Here is a 5,927-nt window from a genome sequence, read left to right as displayed (position 1 = left end):
TTGTCAAAATGTATGTTTTATTTTGAAATGCTAAATAGTGCTTATAGGTTGAATCATGGCTCATTACTCCGAATTCATTTGTTTGTGTTCTAACACCCAGTTCCTCAGAATAGGACTACATTTGGAGACAGGGCCATTAAGGAAAAAATTAAAATGAGGGCATATAGAGGATATCTTATATGGACATAAGGACAAATACAGAGAAGAAAGTCCACGTAAGGAGGGCAACCATCTACAAACCAATCATAGAGGCTTTAGAAGAAACCAACACTGTTAATCATACCTTGATTACACACTTCTAGCTTCCTGAATTGTGAGAAAATATGTTTCTTGTTGTTTAAGCCACCAAGTCTGTGGCACTTTATTATGGCAGCCCTAGCCAACTAATAGAGTGGTATATAGAAATACACTTGAAGATTGAATGTTGATGTTATATATGAAATGAATTTTGAGAGTATCAGGTACGTATTAAAATATGAAAGAAGGATTATGCACTATTTGAAAGATGATACATACATTACTATTTAGATATCCTTATCAAATTTGGTCATTTGAGAAAAAAATCCTTATATGTTTCCTGGAACATACTGTTTATTTTCTGATTATTCCTTAGCACATTGAATAGCTGTATCCAGATTCTCTTTTATTTTTCATAAATTAGGACTAGGAATAACCATTGACATTAAGTTTATTAATATGTTAGCTTCCTCAATAATATAAAAATATATTTTGTTCACTTGAGAATATAGAGCTAGGTCTCTTTCTTTTCTTTCTTTCTTTCTTTCTTTCTTTCTTTCTTTCTTTCTTTCTTTCTTTCTTTTTTCTTTCTTTTTGCTGCACAGGTTCTCGGATACATGTGCAGAATGTGCAGGTTTGTTACATAGGTATACGTATGCCATGGTTGTTTGCTGCATCTATTGACCCATCCTCTAAGTTTCCTCCCCACACACCCCACCTCCCAACAGGCCCTGGTGTTTGTTGTTTCCCTCCCTGTGTTCATGTGTCCTCATTGTTCAACTCCCCCTTATGAGTGAGAACATGCTGTGTTTGGTTTTCTATCCCAGTGTTAGTTTGCTGAGGATGATTGTCTCCAGCTTTATTCATGTCTCTGAAAAGGCTTTGGTCTCATTCCATTTTTGGCTGTGCAGTATTTGGTGGTGTCTATGTACCACATTTTCTTTATGCCGTCTATCATTGATGGGCATTTGGGTTAGTTCCATGACTTTGCTATTGTAAATAGTGCTGCAATAAACATATGTGTGCATGTGTCTTTATAGTAGAATGATTTATATTCCTTTGGGTATATACCCAGTAATAAGACTGTGGGGTCAAAAGGTATTTCTGTTTCCAAATCCTTGAGAAATCCCCATACTGTCTTCCACAATGGATCTCAATAGATGCACAAAACAGGCCTCTGGTAAAATTTAACATCTCTTCTTGTTAAAAACTCTCAGTAAACTAGGCATTGATGGCACATATCTCAAAATAATAAGAGCTATTTGTGACAAACGCATAGCCAATATCACATTGAATGGGCAAAAGCTGGAAGCATTCCCTTTGAAAATAGGTACAAGACAAGGACACCCTCTCTCTCCACTCCTATTCAACACAGTATTTGAAGTTCTGGCTAGGGCAATCAGGTAAGAGAAAGAAATAAAGGGTATTCAAATAGGAAGAGAGGAAGTCATATTGTTCCTGTTTGTAGATGACATAATTTTTTAATTAGAAAACCCCATCATCTGAGCCCCCAAACTCCTTAAACTGATAAGCAACTTCAGCAAAGTCTCAGGATACAAAATCAATGTGGAAAAATCACAAGGATACTTTGCACTAACAGTAGACAAGCAGAGAGCCAAATCATGTATCAACTCCCATTAACAATTGCTACAAAGATAATAAAATACCTAGGAGTATAGCTAACAAGCGATGTGAATGACCACTTCACTGAGAACTACAACCCACTGTGCAAGGAAATACGAGAGGATGAAAACAAATGGAAAAATATTTCATCCTCATGGACAGGACGAATCAATATCGTGAAAATGGTCATGCTGCCTGAAGTAATGTATAGATTCAATCTTATTCCCTCAAGCTACTATTGACATTCTTCACAGAATTAGAAAAAAGCTACTTTGAATTACATACGGAATCAAAGAACACCCTGTATAGCCAAGACAATCCTAAGCAAAAAAAACAAAATTGGAGACAGCATGCTACCTGACTTTAAACTGTAACACAAGGCTGCAGCAACCAAACAGCATGTTACTTATACCAAAGCAGATATATAGACCAATGGAACAGAGCAGAAACCTCACAAATAACACCACACATCTACAACCATTTGATCTTCGACAAACCTGACAAAAACAAGCAATGGAGAAAGGATTCCCTGTTTAATAAATGGTGACGAGAAAACTGGCTAACCATATGCAGAAAACGGAAACTGGACCCCTTCCTCACACCATATACAAAAACTAACTCAAGGTGGATTAAAGACCTAAATGTAAAACCCAAAACCATAAAAATCATAGAAGAAAATCCGGGCGATACAATTCAGGACATAGATATAGGCAAAGACTTCATCATGAAAACACAAGAAGCAACTGTAACAAAAGTCAAAATTGTCAAATGGGATCCAACTGAGCTTCTGCTTTTGCTTTTTTTGCTGAGCTTCTGCACAGCAAAAGAAACTGTCATGAGAGTGAACAGGCAACCTACAGAATGGGAGAAAATTTTTGCAATCTACCCATCTGACAAAGTTCTATTATCTAGAATTTACAAGGAACTTTAATAAATTTACAAGAAAAAAACAACCCCATCAAGAAGTGGTCAAAAGATATGAACAGCCACTTCCCAAAATATGACACTTATGCAGCCAACAAACATATAGAAAAAAGCTCAACATCACTTATCACTAGAGAAATGCAAATCAAAGCCAAAATGAGATACCATCCCACGCCAGTCAGAATGATGATTATTAAAATGTCAAGAAACAATAAATGCAGGTGAGGCTATAGAGATATATGAATGCTTTTACACTGTTGGTGGGAATGTAAATTAGAGCTAGATCTTTAAGATTATGTTGATTAATTGATTGATTGATTTCCAACACAAACCAAATTCAAAGTAGATGAGTGATTAGAAAGAAAGCAAAAAATACTGAGTTAAAAAATTATTAAATAAAAACAGTCTAGATGGTAAAAACACTAATTTCAAGGGAGCTTTTTTGAAGTTTAGCAAAACTTAAGTTATATAACATTTTAAAATTTCAATTTTATCTGTAACTGCTGAGTGATTGGTTGTGTTAAAAAAGTTACCATACAATTTCCCATCTTAACAATATTTACGTTTGCAATTTAGCAATTTTAAGTATATATACATTTTTGTGCCACAAGTTTCTAGAAAATTTTCATCTTGGAAAACACATTGACAACACCCCATTTTTCCCTTTACTCCAGCCCCTGGTATCTACTACTCCACTTTTTCTTTCTATAGGTTTTACTAGTTTTGATACCACATGTATGTAAAATTACTTATATGTGCATGTATCTTTTTTTGACAGGCTTATTCAGCTTAGTATAACATTCTAAAGCTTCATCAATGCTGTTATATATGTTAGGATTTTCTTCTTTTAAAAGCTAAATAATCTTTCATTTCATGTATACACCATCTTTTCTTTGTCCATTCATCCATCCATGGACATTTGTGTTGCTTTCCTCTCTTAACTATTGTGAATAATGTTGCAAAATACATGGATGTGCAAATATGTCTTTGAGATCCTGCTTTTAATTATTTTGGATAAATACCTAGAAGTAACATTGTTGGGTCATATGGTAATTTGATTTTAATTTTTTTGAGGAACCTCCATTCTGTTAACTATAGGGGTGTCATCATTTTCCATTCCTACCAACAATGCACCAGAGTTCCTATTTATAAATATTCTCTTCATAACTTGTTTTTTGGGCTGTGTGTGTGCCTGTGTGTCTGCGTGTGGGTGAATATATGTATTAAAAAATATTTTGAGGTGGCTAATGGTTATGATGTGATAGCTCATTGTAGTTTTGATTTACATTTCTCTAATATTTAGTGATGTTAAGCATCTTTTCATATGCTTTTTGGCCATATATCTATATTTTCTGAATAAATATGTATTCAAGTCTTTGAATTATTTTAATTGAGTTTTTGCTATTAAATTATAGAGAATTGTCATATATTTTGAATATAAAACAGTTAGCAGATAAGTGATCTGCCAATATTTTCTCTCTTGTAACCTATTTATTTCTATGGCATCAATTGTAATGTCTTCTTTTTCATTTCTGATTTTTTTTTTTTTTTTTGACTGCATCTCTGCTCTAACCCCAGGCTGGAGTTCAGCAGCAGCACCATCTCGGCTCACTGAAACCCTCACCTCCCGAGTTCAAGCGATTCTCTCACGTCAGCCTCCTGAGTCGCTGGAACTACAGGTGCATGCCACCACACCTGGCTAATTTTTATAGTTTTAGCAGAGACAGGGTTTCACCGTGTTGCCCAGACTGGTCTCCCACTCCTGGGCTCAAGCAATCTGCCTGCCTCAACATTCCAAACTGCTGGGATTACAGGATTAAGCCACCAAGCTCAGACTGATTTTAATTTTACAACTAGTCACTTTTTTCTTTAGTCAAGAAAACAATTTCTCGATTTTGTTGATCTTTTCATAAAAAGAAAGCAACAACTCAATTTTGCTGATTTTTCTCTTCTTCCTATTGTATTTATTTCTGCTGTAATCTTTATTACTTTTTTCTTTCTGATAATTTTAGTCAGTTCTTTGATATGTAAAGTTAGATTGTTTTAGATATTTCTTCTTTTTTAACATAGGCATTTATTACTATAAACTATCCTCATAGTACTGTTTTTGGTATATTCCTAAGTTCAGGTTCCTTTTCCACTTCTTTTTCTGTATCTTTTACAGCAAGTTTCTCCAACCTGCAGCCTGAGGGCTGCATACAGCCCAGGACGGCTTTGAATATGGCCCAGCACAAACTTGTAAACTTTCTTCAAACATTGTGATTTCTCTTGCGATTTTTTCCCGGCTCATCAGCTATGGCTAGTGTTAGTGTATTTTACGTGTGGCCCAAGGCAATTCTTCTTTTCCCAATGTGTTCCAGGGAAGGCAAAAGATTGGACACTCTTGTTCTATGGGTATTATTTTGTGGTTACCATGAGGATTGCATAAAATATTTTATAGTTATAACAGTCCATTTGAAACCAAACAAAAACTTTAATTATATATGAAAATTCTATTTCTTTACATCTCCCATTCCTACTTTATGTTAGTAATATCACTAAGAATATATTTTATGTTGTGTCCCAATTAATATAAATGTAATGTTACTTTTATGCTTTTCTCTTTTAAATTACATATCAGAATTAAAAGTAACTTGTGCATCAACATTAAAAACTTATGAGACTTCATATTTAATTACTTATTTATCTCTACCAGACAGATTTATACTTTTACATTCATTTGTTTTGCTTCCCAGCCTCCCCCTTTTTTTTAACCTGAGAAAGTATTCAATTTTCCATAATTTCTGAATGACAGGTTTGCCAAATGAATGTCTTATGTGGTCGGGTTTTTTTCTTGTTTTTCTTTCAACACTTTGAATATATTATGTTGCTTACTTTTGGTTTAAAAAGATATCTGCTGGTATCTTGTTGATAATATACGTGAGTTCCTTTTTATGTCATGATTCATTTTTCTTTTTCTGCTTCCAAGATCATTTGTCTGTGACTTTTGAAAGTTTGACTATAATATTTATTGGTGTAAAATTTTTGAATTGATCTCAGTGTACAGTAGTTGTGTTTTAAAACAATTCTCTATCCATATTCTTCCTCGAATTTGGAGAATTTTCTGCCTGCCATTATTTCTTTAAATAGACTTTTTGTCTCAA

This window comes from Pongo pygmaeus, chromosome 3, assembly GCF_028885625.2.
Source record: "Pongo pygmaeus isolate AG05252 chromosome 3, NHGRI_mPonPyg2-v2.0_pri, whole genome shotgun sequence".
Taxonomy (NCBI): Eukaryota; Metazoa; Chordata; class Mammalia; order Primates; family Hominidae; genus Pongo; species Pongo pygmaeus.
The sequence above is the reverse complement of the archived record's forward strand: the minus strand, read 5'-3'. Positions refer to the sequence as shown.